Source organism: Ascidiella aspersa, chromosome 5 (genome assembly GCF_963924565.1).
Source record: "Ascidiella aspersa chromosome 5, kaAscAspe10.2, whole genome shotgun sequence".
In the NCBI taxonomy this organism is placed as follows: Eukaryota; Metazoa; Chordata; class Ascidiacea; order Phlebobranchia; family Ascidiidae; genus Ascidiella; species Ascidiella aspersa.
This window is the reverse complement of record NC_139451.1, coordinates 30,493,699-30,507,220: the sequence shown is the minus strand read 5'-3', so window position 1 is coordinate 30,507,220 and position 13,522 is coordinate 30,493,699.

Below are 13,522 nucleotides of genomic sequence, written 5' to 3'. Positions count from 1 at the left end.
GTTTAAATATGTTGAGCTTCCTTAGCTCTCTGAACATGTGGTAAGTTTAATTAAATTACTTTATTTGAATTATAATATGATACATCCCTGATCGAAATTTGTATTTTTCTCGCTATTACAATCACTCTGTCCTGAACCGAACAAACTACCAGTGTATGTACTAAGTTCATGAAACAGGTGATTTAACTTCAACGTAGGTATTTTTATTTAATATTTGTTTTCGGGTTGCAACTTGTAAAGGCAAAGACGATTTGAATTCGTAATATGTTACTCATTTATAAACATGTGTTTAACTGCTTGTGTAAAGTAGTACTGTGGTAAACTGGTGAAATTTTGGAAAAACGCTAATAGTTAAGCGGCGTTTTTATTCATAAGACAATTTCTAGCTACGTTGCTCTTCTAGCTACGTTTGCATCAACGTAGTTCATATAGGTGAGTTGGTTGTATTCATTGTATGCTGCCAGTGAATATACCTCTTAACACTTGAAAAAGGCTGTAATATTACTTTTTTACTTTAATAAAAAATAAACCTTAAACGATCAAATGTCTAAAGCTTAAGTTAGTGTTTTTTTAAGTAAAGGTTTAATTTACAATACCAATGGTAATGGATTAAGGTTACTTACATTTCTTTAAAAATTTGTGTTAATTGATTACTCACATTACTGTCAGGTAGATGATGATTGTAGCGATAAGGGCGGCTGAAGAGAGAGAACAACCGATGTAGCTCACAATGCCCAGGATAAAAGCCGATGGCAGTACCCTGGTGCTCTGGATTAAACACACAAACTCGTGATACGACACAATAAGATATATTACAAAAATGTGATATAAAACTCTATACTAAAACGCCAAAAATGATCGAAAAAATCTACAAGCACAAAATTTTCTCTTATTTGACTAAAAAAAAACCCGTAGTGGACGGTGTGATGCAGGTATAGTTCTCAAATATTAAAAATACTTTTCAATATAGCATTTTCCTCAAAGCGTAACAACTTTCTGCCATTATACCCAATACACAACTTAGAAAAGTTAGAAAAACGTCGAAGAATTTGTCAAATACAATGTGGCGTAGAATTTGTCAAATACAATAAATATTTAAAATTATAGAAAAAATAAAATAACAGTACGCTACCAACCAACAAATGGCACAAACGAACACCGTATTTAGGCATAAATCATAAGTTTTGTCACTACACACATGTACTTACTACGATCATAGAGAAGCTTGCAAGCTTATAGCATTCGCACTTTGGGGGGTCGGAGCCGGGGACCAGGGTGCAAGCGTTGGGGCTCCATCGACCGTCTTCGCGCTGATAAGCGTTGCATTGTGTCCTTACAACTCGAGACTGGACAAAACAACATCAGATAAATTTGCAGTCTAAGTTTATTTTTTTTTCATTAATCTCCTTTCCTATAAAAAATAGTTGTGTTTTAAATTACGTCAAGATTTCAATTCAGCCTTCATGAACCCCCTAAAACTAGTCTACGTACCCCCAAGGGTGCAAAAGACCCCAGTTTAAGAACCGACTTCGGCAACTAAAACACAATCGTTGAAATCTAGGCTTTTTTGATAACGAATTTATTTTGAACGCAACAATTTGAAAAAAAAGCATTAGAAAAAATAGACTGGGTGTGCGGTTGTTGTATATGTTTCCAGGGGGTTTAGCGCGGAGCTTATATATGTTATAAAGGAGGTATTGTACAGTTATACTTCTTCTTCCAACGGATCTTATCCGTCATTGCGCATATACTCCCAAAGTTATTTTCCGTTTCGGTGCTTAAAAAAAAAAAAACGGATGTGAAAGAAAAATGGAATAATAATTCTGAACAAAAAAAAAAAAAAAAAACACTCGCGAGTGGACAAAAAACAAAAATTAAAAAAAGTAGAAAAAGCCGACTAGAAATGAATAGTCAATGAAAAAATTTTTTTTCTCAAGTTTTTTTCTAAAAAAATCTTGCAAAGCGTAATTTGCAATTATATTCTATTGTGGCGAGCGTTTCACGCTTTGCTAAACTCAAGCCCAGTGCAGCTATAGAAAAACGTTACGTTTTGTCGCGATTTTTACGCAGAGCGCAGCTCACTGCAGCTGAAGTGAAAACAATTTCACGCCTCGTGCAGCTCAGTGCAGCTGTAGTGTAAACGGGCCTTTAGTTTACTTTTGTAACAGCAAATGGTGACCCACTGACCAATAGTGTCCCATTTCCTGATTCGCGGTTTTGTATCCAGCATAAATTTGAAATTCTCCGGCGATATCAAAAATTGCTAATCGCCGCAAAATAGTTTCGTGCGTTCGACTGAAGGTTGGATTTTACATGAAATAAGCAAAATTGTTAACCAACTGACCAACAAGGTTCCGTTTCCAAGTGGAGTTTCACCTTGGCGTTCAGTTTCGTTATTAAATACGATATTGACACCAACATCCGTTCTCAAAGGGTTAAAACCTCGTATGTTGGCAGATACAACCTGAAAAAAACAAAAAAAACAGTTAGAATGTTACTAAAATAAAATATTGCTTGTATTCCAATAAGATGTGTCAAAATAATATTGAATTTTTTTGGATATAAAATTAGGTTTTGAATATAAAATGGGAGTTACTTTGTGTATTCCATCACTAAACAAAGTTTTTAGTAAGTTGTAACCTACCACAGGAGGAGATTGCACCGCAGGATAAAGGACAGGGGTGGCGTGCATTATGACCGACGTACGGACTGGGTCAGGGGGTGGGGCATCGCTGGGCGTGGCCGTCGTTTGCAGTCTCTGATTGGCTGATGTTGTGGGCGTGGCTCGTGTCGTCACATCGGATTGGACGCTGGCCTCGGCTTGGTCTAGCAGAATCCCTGTTTAAAAATATTCAAATGGAGTTGTATTTTTTGTAGCTTCCTTTTTTTTTTTATAAAAATAAAACAAATATGGGCGACAAATCGGTTTTATTTCCTAAGTTGTGGTTAAAAACTTTATCAGCTAAAATAAGCGGTTGGTAAGACGATTGACTTAAATGCGAGTCTAATTTTTACTTCGGTGTTATTTTAACTTATAAATTAGTTTCAGTAACGACTTGTCCAATGACCAATTTATGAAACAATACTAAAAAAATAAAAATATTATAATTTACGGTAGACGTAAAAGACAATATGACGAACCCTAAATGATAAAAATTATAATTAATCAAATACAAAGGTAATTTCTATAAGTTAAAGGAAAATGTTTAAATTAATTTATGACCGAACCCCTAAAAAACATAAACGCAAATTTATGAAATTAAAATACCAACAAATATAAAGCAAATTAAGATAGGCGCAATTCTTTTCCTTTAGTTAATGCTACTATTTTTGTTTAGAATAAATTGGTTCTTCTACTTGGAGTCACACTATAGGGAGCCCAGAAACTTCTTCGAGGTCCCCGCACCCACTTTTTTCAGCAAAAAGCATTACATTCTTTACTTTGCTAAATTTACTTTTAAGCCAACCATAGATAGAGAGCAAAACCTTCCAGGAACACAACACACAAAATGTCCAACTTTGTTAAACTTTAAAATCGTTAAACCAAGGAAATATAAAGAACTATAAAACTACGTCCAACAGTTTAATTTTTTTAATTCAGTTCGTTCCACTAAAAGCAGAAAAATGACAATTCTGAGTCAAGAAAAAAATAGCAATCGAATAAAAACGCTTATACAACTTTAGATCATAGTAAAGAAAACGGTGAAAACGAAGCCAGCAATGATAGATTTGAAACTTTTAATCGGGTAATCCCCGAGCGGTGTTTTACCTGGGATGGTGATGACGACAGTAGAAATAGCGAAGGCGGCCCTTTTCTTTCTTGAGCCCCCGTTTGAACCTGGGTCAATGACTTGGGTAATTGTTATTGTCGGGTAACTACCGTTTTTGGAATCCTTTGGGGGCTCCGTGATCTACAAATGGACGATTGTTTAATTATTTTAGTTTTATGTTATTATTATTGTAGACATCAAACTATACAAATTCGAAGTGTAATTATAAAGTCGATTATCCGACACAGATTGAAATAATAATAGTAAAAAAATGTAAATTTGATTACAAGAAAAACTTTCCGCAAAATTTAAAAACAAAATCGTAAAAGGTCAATTCACCCGTAAGGTAGTTCTAGGGTTAATTGTGCAAACATTTTGATGACCTTTTTTAGGCAATCTTCGTCAGGCCAATGAGCTTGAAAAAATATATATTTGCAGCCAAACATTAAAAAACTTAATGGAACATGCCTACAAATTTGAAATATATAAACAAAGAAAATAAACGATCTGTTAACGTGATATTACTTTTTTCTAAATAGAGGTGGCTTAATGTCAGCATTTAATCAATACATGGGCCGCGACTTGAAATCACCGTTTGATTTGGTTGTGGCGCGACTACATGTCCCCTTTAGATCCACCCCTGATTAAAGCTAAGTGTATATTTTTTAATTTACACATTCAAAATAGTGCATGTTATTTAGTGATATCAACAGAGTGGGCAAAAAGTACAGTTATTCCACAGTGTTGGCTTGGGAGAAGAGGTAGCATTGAATGGCCACCACGCTCACCTGACATGACACCAATGGATTTCTTTTTGGGGGGTGTTGAAAACAAGGTATATGAGAAGAACCCCAAAACAATAAATTTACTTTTAGACCCAAGCCCTACTTTTTATAACTGTAAGCCAACTTGTGGCCCACTCTGTATATATAGACCTGTTTTTAAAGCTTGTCTCCTCTTATTTTCTCTGTAACTAATATGCCCTGATATTTTATTCACGCATCTACAATTTTAAGACATTTGCTTAAAATTTCGCGAAGATAACAACGCAAAACACTCACAGTGAGGACTTTGTTGGGTGTTGAAATTGTGAGTGAGTTCTCGTGTGGGGGCAAATCAACCCGATCAGCAAAAACTTGGAGGGCGGCTGCAATCGCGTTCTTTACACTCGAGTCCGATCTGAAAGGCATGTGCAAATACATGCATGTGTAAGGATATATGTTCAAGCACTATAATACAGTTATTTAGCAGTTTCACTAAATCTTGATGCAAAATTCCATCGGAGTTTTCTGGCATAACGAAAGTAAGTCATTTTATAAGATGTACAAAGAAAATAGAAGAAAAATAGTCCAAAAAGGCATTTAAGGCTCTGAGTAATTTCTTATTTACTTGAAAGAGCGTAGTGATATTGTTTGTTTTCTACAATCAGTATTTTCGAAACTTTTTAATGAAAATGTTTTTTTGGAATTTGGTATAATCAAAGTCATTTTTTGTGTCGGATTAAAAGAGAAAGAAAGTCAAAAAAGGCATCCTAAGCCGCTGAAGTTATTTCATCATCTACTTCCGAAAATTTAACCAAATAAAAAATTCAATAGTCAATGCTGTTGTTTTAATATTTTTGTTGTTTTATATAAGTGTTTGTGTTAACAAACATTAAAGAACCCTGCTGTAGTTTCACCTTATTGTAAAACAAACAAGAAACCTATGAAATTTAAATTAACAAATCAAGAAACCTATAAAATTTAAATTAACAAATCAAGAAACCTATAAAATTTAAATTAACAAATCAAGAAACCTATAAAATTTAAATTAACAAATCAAGAACCTATGGATTTTAAATTAACTCACGTCGGATCTTCAGCGTTGTTGTTCTGAGAGGAAGGTTCCCAGCTGATTTCGATTTGGTCAATTACGATAAGAATATCGTACAACATGTTGGCGTCGATCTGGCAAACCAACAAGTAAATATTTTTATATCCTGTTGCGCCATTTTCTGTTTGCCACACAGCGAACTCTGCACGTGTAAGCGACGTTTTAATGCTTTATATCGATTATCTGAACGATTAAGAACAAGTTTACGCCTTAAAACGATTGCTGGAAACATTTAGTGATTACTAGAAAACAATATAGGCTACCAATCTCCTTTAAGTCACAGCAAGTTTTGAGAAAAGGAAGAATTGTTGTGAAAACTACACTAATTTCGATGTTCCTTTCAAGTTAAAATACACTGTCAATTTGACACAATTGACTTTTTTTGAGATCAGATTGAACAAACGCCCAGTCTGAAGTTTTAATATATGGTTTATACGAATTCAGTAATTTGAATTGAAATTATCAGTCGTTTACCTTAACTACTGTAGAGTTGGTCTTGGTGAGTTCAGTGAGCCCACTTGCAACCTCATCGGCTGCTATTTGAGTCCCATTCCTTGGGATGTTGGCCGTCAGAAGCTTTAGAGTGGCCAGTGTGGATTTCACCGACTCCGTTGTAGCGTTTTTTACGTCTATCTGCGTTTTTAGTGTTAATAGAACGAAAACGCAAAAGGTTATCCATATGCCTGTTCTAGCCGGCCGTCTGGTAGAATAGGCAAAAAATATTTTCAATTTTTATATTCTAGTCTACATTTAAAGATTTGACTTTTTTCAGGAATTTTAAGGTTATTTTAGAAATATTCATAAGAATCTGAAGGAAAACTTTAAATGCAAAACTGAACCTTACAATTGGAGTAGAAAAAGAAGCGTAAAGAATTTTTAATAAGTACTATAAACAAATGTTAAAAAACTTCAGAAAAGAAGCTATCAACTACTAAACTATATTGGCTGGATTAACCCTATAATATAAGTTGAAAAAAAGTAGCACTGTTGAAAAAAATGTGTTTTCAAGTTGTCGAGCTTTCGCACAACCGCGCTCCATCCAGTCAGAGTAAAAACGAAAACGGTGTCTTCATTTATAGATTTGAATTCTATTTTTTTCAGGCATTTTAAGGCTGCCTTTGCAACAAAACTGAACCTTGCACTTAGAAAAAGAAGTCGTATTGATTCACGACGAACAATCGTTAATAAAAATCGGCGCTGGTCTAGAATTCTACATCTTTTTTACAGTAACGAAACGAGTTGTCAAAATTTAAATTGCAAGGAAGAAACAAACAAGAGAGAATAAATATAATAAGAATACTTGACCCATCCAACCCAAACGATAACTAGCACCACAATCAAAATAATGTTATCAAGTCCGGACGAACATGTGGTGTTTAGACCAGCGCTAAAGCAGCGCTAAATTAAAGACGCTATTAATTCCGTTTTAAAGTATAGTGGCCTAAAACTAATATAAGTTAATATTGATCCAGATAAGTTTTTCAAGTTTACCAGTTGTACAACGTTGGTGATTGTTGTACCGCAAGTCAACACGTGCAGTTGCCGCCAGTTTGCTACGCTTGGGTGCGTCTCGTTCCGCTTGCAATCCGCCGAAGCTATGGAAACGCCTGTTAAAGTCAACATCATTAACACAGGGATTTGCAACTACGGCCCGCGAACGGTTAAATATGAACATGACAACTAAGTTTGAACACCGTATGCAAATTACACCATAACTGCATCAATGGTTCCTAACCGAGGTGCCGTTGTTATAGCTCAAGGGCGGCGAGAAATAATGGGAAGTATTTTAAAGCAGGGGTCGGCAACCTACATTTAATGTTGCTGGTTTGGTGCTAACTCGGATACACGCATTATTAAAATAAGCTGTTTATTTTAACCCTTTGTTTTAAGGTTGCGAGGTTGCGTGATATATAATTTCCAGAAAAGCTTTTTTTTTAAATAAGATATAATATACTTGGTACCGTAACAAAGGTTTTTATATTTAAATGTTTTAATGTTTAACTTACCATCTGAGCACGTTTCAAAAGACGAAGCTGTCAAATCTACTCTTGTATAAGGAAAGTTAAATGTCATGTTGAGTTTTTCGTCCAGTATACCAGTTTGCTCACAAAAGACTGCAAAACAAAAGTGACAAACATTTCCTTTTCAAAAAAGAAAACACAGTGCAACTTATTACGCGAAATAACACGCGCTCACATTTTATATTCCACTGATACAACCCTAGTACCGTACGAGTGCCAATACAATCACTTGCCGTCCAGTATAGGCTCTGAGGTTTATTTTGCGAAACCATTTTGGTAAATAACGTTGGTTTAACAACGTTTTAGTTCAAGATAGACCCTAGCATTTTGTCGGAATTTAACAAATGTTCAAAGGTATTAACCATATTATGTAGGGGATCTAACCAAAATAGATGTAAATAGCTCAGTGAATAACCGTAGGACATTTGGCGTCGCGTGCGACATACAATTTACACAAATGTTGGTAGCAGATTTATTACAGTCTTTATCTGATGTTCAGTAAACACTATAACTGTTATGTTTACTGATAAATGAGACCAAAATGAGATAAGTGGATCCCACTTTGACTTTACTCTAGACTCTAGTCTTTTAGACTCTAGACTAGAGTTTTGCGACAGGGCGAAAAACCACTGAGCCAAGGTTCTCAACTTGTGGATCACTATAATAGCTGGAGAAAATTTTATAGGCAATTTCAGTGCCATGATAGGAGTTAAAGTTAATTTTTCATCCTCAACAAGTCTATACTTACCAACTGGCGGAATAAAAACAGCGGTGGTGGCCGACAAGGATTCTGCAACGAAAATTACTTTTTAGTTTCTTTTTTGCCTAACTGCGTTGACCAATCCAATTTTGCCTGAAGGATTATACCAACTTAGCCATACAAATTTGCCTATATCTGTGATCCAGATTGAAAAAAAAAACAAAGGCTCAAAAAAATATATATGGTTCCGTTGTTTCAAAATGATTCAGCGCTTAACCTTGTTGTCTCAGTCGAGTCGTCAGAAAAACCTATCCGGTATGGTCGAGGTCGTAAGTTCGATTCTTACCGCCGCATAATGGATTTTCGATTTTTTGCTTGTTCAATAATCCTAATTGTCTTATTTCTGCAAGCTATTATCAATTTAAATTTGCTACTGGTGTATCCCGACATGGCCGAGGTCTTGAGTTCGAATCTCATCAGGCTATCGTTTTTCATGCATTATACTACGTAGTTTAACTAGCACCGTTAGATACCACCATAACAATGTAATTAGTTACAACAGTTTGCTGGAATAATTTCAGGCATCAACTGGCCATTGGCAGACTCTTTAGTATAAAACTATCTATACGAGTAATTAATTCGCCAAGCCAATCTAGTTGAAGCAATCAAGGTGGTTAGGTTATAAATAATCGAAAAACAATACATTCCAAAAGGTTTGTATTGCTAAATCAGACAAGTAACGTTACAACTTCCAGCAATGCCACGGCTAAATGATGTACAAATTAACCTGCAGTAGTGGGAATGTCCTTTGGTGGCTGGGTAAACAGCTCTAAATGGCTGCTGGTAGTTTTTCCATCAGATAAATCAGCAGCCGTAGTAGCAGCAGCTTGTTTGGAAATCGGTGTCGTGGTTGTGTCTAAAAATAAAACAGCAAAGCAGTAGTTCATGCTGCTTCTTAATGCATTATAACGTGAAGAGTTACAACACCGTATTTATTTGATAAAACGAAACTATTAACAACCTTAATTTGTGATAAGAATTTTTTTATTGTTGTCTTCCAATTTAAAGTAAGACTAAATTAAATAAAATCAGTTAAACTAAAAGTTTGGTTTACCGTTAATTAGAAAACTAAATAAACAAAATAAACTATACTTTATTAAAAAATGACAAGAACAGTTTAACATGCATTGTAAGCTACAGGTTATTTTATACCAATTGTTGTTGCAGGCATGTCTTTAGTTGTTAATTCCATAATTTGTGTTGTTGTTGCTTCCATGATTGTTGTAGGAATTTGTGTTGTTGTTGCTTCCAATGTTGTTGTAGGAATTTGTGTTGTTGTTGCTTCCATGGTTGTTGTAGGAACTTGTGTTGTTATGGGAATTTGTGTTGTTGTTGCTTCCATGGCTGTGTTAGGAATTTGTGTTGTTTGTGCTTCCATGGTTGTTGTAGGAAGTTGTGTTGTTGTAGGAATTTGTGTTGTTGTAGGAAGTTGTGTTGTTGTAGGAATTTGTGTTGTTGTTGTTGCCTCCATGGTTGTTATATGAATTTGTGTAATTGTTGATTCCATCGTTGTTGTAGGCATTTGTGTTGTTGTTGCTTCCATGGCTGTTGTAGGAATTTGTGTTGTTGTTGCCTCCATGGTTGTTGTATGAATTTGTGTAGTTGTTGCTTCCATAATTGTTGTAAGATTTTGTGTTGTTGTTATTTCCCCGGTTGTTATGGGAATTTGTGTTGTTGTTGCTTCCATGGTTGTTGTAGGAATTTGTGTTGTTGTTGCTTCCATGGTTGTTATAGGAATTTGTGTTGTTGTTGCTTCCATGTTTGTTGTAGGAATTTGTGTTGTTGTTGCTTCCATGGTTGTTGTAGGCATTTGTGTTGTTGTTGCTTCCATGGCTGTTGTAGGAATTTGTGTTGTTGTTGCTTCCATGGTTGTTGTAGGAATTTGTGTTGTTGTTGCTTCCATGGTTGTTGTAGGAATTTGTGTTGTTGTTGCTTCCATGGTTGTTGTAGGAATTTGTGTTGTTGTTGCTTCCATGGTTGTTGTAGGAATTTGTGTTGTTGTTGCTTCCATGGTTGTTATAGGAATTTGTGTTGTTGTTGCTTCCATGTTTGTTGTAGGAATTTGTGTTGTTGTTGCTTCCATGGTTGTTGTAGGCATTTGTGTTGTTGTTGCTTCCATGGTTGTTGTAGGAATTTGTGTTGTTGTTGCTTCCATGGTTGTTGTAGGAATTTGTGTTGTTGTTGCTTCCATGGTTGTTGTAGACATTTGTGTTGTTGTTGCTTCCATGGTTGTTGTAGGAATTTGTGTTGTTGTTGCTTCCATGGTTGTTGTAGGAATTTGTGTAGTTATTGCTTCCATGGCTGTTGTAGGAATTTGTGTTGTTGTTGCTTTCATGGTTATTGTAGAAATTTGTGTTGTTGTTGCTTCCATGGCTGTTGTAGGAATTTGTGTTGTTGTAGGAAGTTGTGTTGTTGTTGCTTCCATGGTTGTTGCAGGAAGTTGTGTTGTTGTTGCTTCCATGGTTGTTGTAGGAATTTGCGTTGTTGGTGCTTCCATGGTTGTTGTAGGAATTTGTGTTGTTGTTTCTTCCATGGTTGTTGTAGGAATTTGTGTTGTTGTGGATTCCATGGTTGTTGTAGGAATATGTGTTGTTGTTGCTTCCATGGTTGTTGTAGGAATTTGTGTTGTTGTTTCTTCCATGGTTGTTGTAGAAATTTGTGTTGTTTTGGCTTTCATGGTTGTTGTAGGAATTTGTGTTGTTGTTGCTTCCATGGTTGTTGTAGGAATTTGTGTTGTTGTTGCTTCCATGGTTGTTGTAGAAACTTGTGTTGTTGTAGGAATTTTTGTTGTTGTGGCTTCCATGGTTGTTGTAGGAATTTGTGTTGTTGTTGCTTCCATGGTTGTTGTACGAATTTGTGTTGTTGTTGCTTCCATGGTTGTTGTAGGAAGTTGTTTTGTTGTAGGAAATTGTGTTGTTGTTGCTTCCATGGTTGTTGTAGAAACTTGTGTTGCTGTAGAAACTTGTGTTGTTGTTGCTTGCATGGTTGTTGTAGAAACTTGTGTTGTTGTAGGAACTTGTGTTGTTTTTGCTTCCATGGTTGTTGTAGGTTCTATTGTAGTTAGTATTGATTTTGTTGTAGTGTCCGGTACAGTTGTAAAGGTTTCATCTTAAAAATACAATACTAAATTATATCCAAATATCGTATGTTCTAGATTTATGTTCGTAATACCACATACGCTAGATGCCTTACGTGCAAAACATCTATGTTAGAAGAAAATGGATTTTTACAATAGCATGACGTTTGTGTATTGGGCAGAAGTTCATGATAGTTAAACTACATTTTTGGAGCTGCTTAACATTTTTTGAGCTGCATGATAACGTTTAGTTTTTTCTTCGTGCTTGAAAAGACTTAAGCCTTATCACTTAGCTCAGGTAAATAACCATATATATGAGCATTTATTAAGGTTTGAAACCAAATCTTCAAAGTGGTTTTATGTTGCCAAAAACAGCAGCTGTTACGTCATAATGCGATTTATCTTAAAGACAAACACGTTTATTACACTGCATTATTTTAGTTTAAAAGGAGGCGTGACGCATTGGCCGTATGATGCTAATATACACATATCTACCATAACTTACTATATCTTGCAGTCCACTTAAGTCTTGTGTCATTTGGTGCTGGTGTCAAGCCGTCAGTTCTCTCAACTTCAACCTTAAAGCCCCATTCTTTGATTTCCGTCACTAGCGTGACGTAAACATAGCCCGGTGACGTAGTTGTGACGTTTAAGATGACGGATGTGGGAATTTGACTTTGGCAGGACTTGAAGGAAACCGAAAGATTGAATATTTGTTGTGTTCCCATATTAAACTCGTAGCAGCCTTGGGTCTCAGCAACGCCTGTGCAATTAAACAGAACCTCATGTAACCCAGTGTTGTTATCACTTAAGTCAGTGGTTCTTAACATTTTGTAACCTGTCGAACCCCTATGTTATTCTGCAAGCGTTCGTCGAACCCCAAATTTTTGATCACTATTCGTTTCTTCCTCCTAGTGGTTGGAACTGGGCATCATCAAATTATAAACTTGCATTTATATGGGTTAAAATACCAAACTTTTTAATTTATAACGGTAAGTGACATCTTGGCACATAGAAGAGATTCGAATTTAGCTTGAAATAACAGCATTTATGTTTCAAAATACGTTCTCGTCAAACCCTAGTTTAGACTTGACTTGTAATGAATGGCTCAATGAATTGACTTAAGCGCACTTAAATTGGTACAGTTTTGCCAAAAGTGACAAGAAAAAAATTATACACTCTATGATATGTACATTTGCAACTAAATTAGCATATAGGGTCTTTAAATCGTTCTAAACCAACATCCACAAACTAAAATCAAGTCTTACCTTGGAGACTCTGATTCGCCGCTCTTTCGCAAACAAAGCCTCGTCGGAACTCGCATCTTCTACTTTCCCAAAACTCTGCTACCCCAGCATGAACCCCTATTATTGCGCAATCGTCAAAATCGTCGCCGTTCAAATTGAGCGGCTCTCCGGCAGTCACATTCCACATGGATTCAGAAGGAAGCAAACGGTCACCGTTTACCCACTCGAATGTGGAAGCGTTGCCTCTGTTACGAAGTCCGATCCAGAAACGGCCTAGAGCACGGAAAAGTACTTTAAAAACTTCTTACCTGGTGGTTTGAATAATAGAAGACCTTGTAAATTTAATTTCTTCAATGAAGAAATAGTGAAGAAAAACAAAGATCTTGTTAATTTAAATTCTGTAATGAAGTAATAATAATGAACCAATTTTTTTTTTTTTTTAAAGTAATAAAATAACTTGTTAATTTAATTTCTTCAACTAAGAAATAATAAAGTGTCTTGTTAATTTAGTTTCTTTAATGAACAAATAATGAAGAACCGTATTAATTTAATTTCTTCAATGAAGAAATAACAAAGTGTCTTCTTAATTTTATTTATTCCATCAAGAAATAATAAAGACCTTTTTAAAGAAGAAAAACAGCGAAGATGGTTTGAATTTGAAATGGCTCTTATAAATTACATTTCGTAGAATCTACCAAACGCATTGCTAAAGTCCAGCGGTCTTGCTATTAATCTCTGACTGGTTGTTCTTTACCAAACTTTAGCTTTAAAGCAAC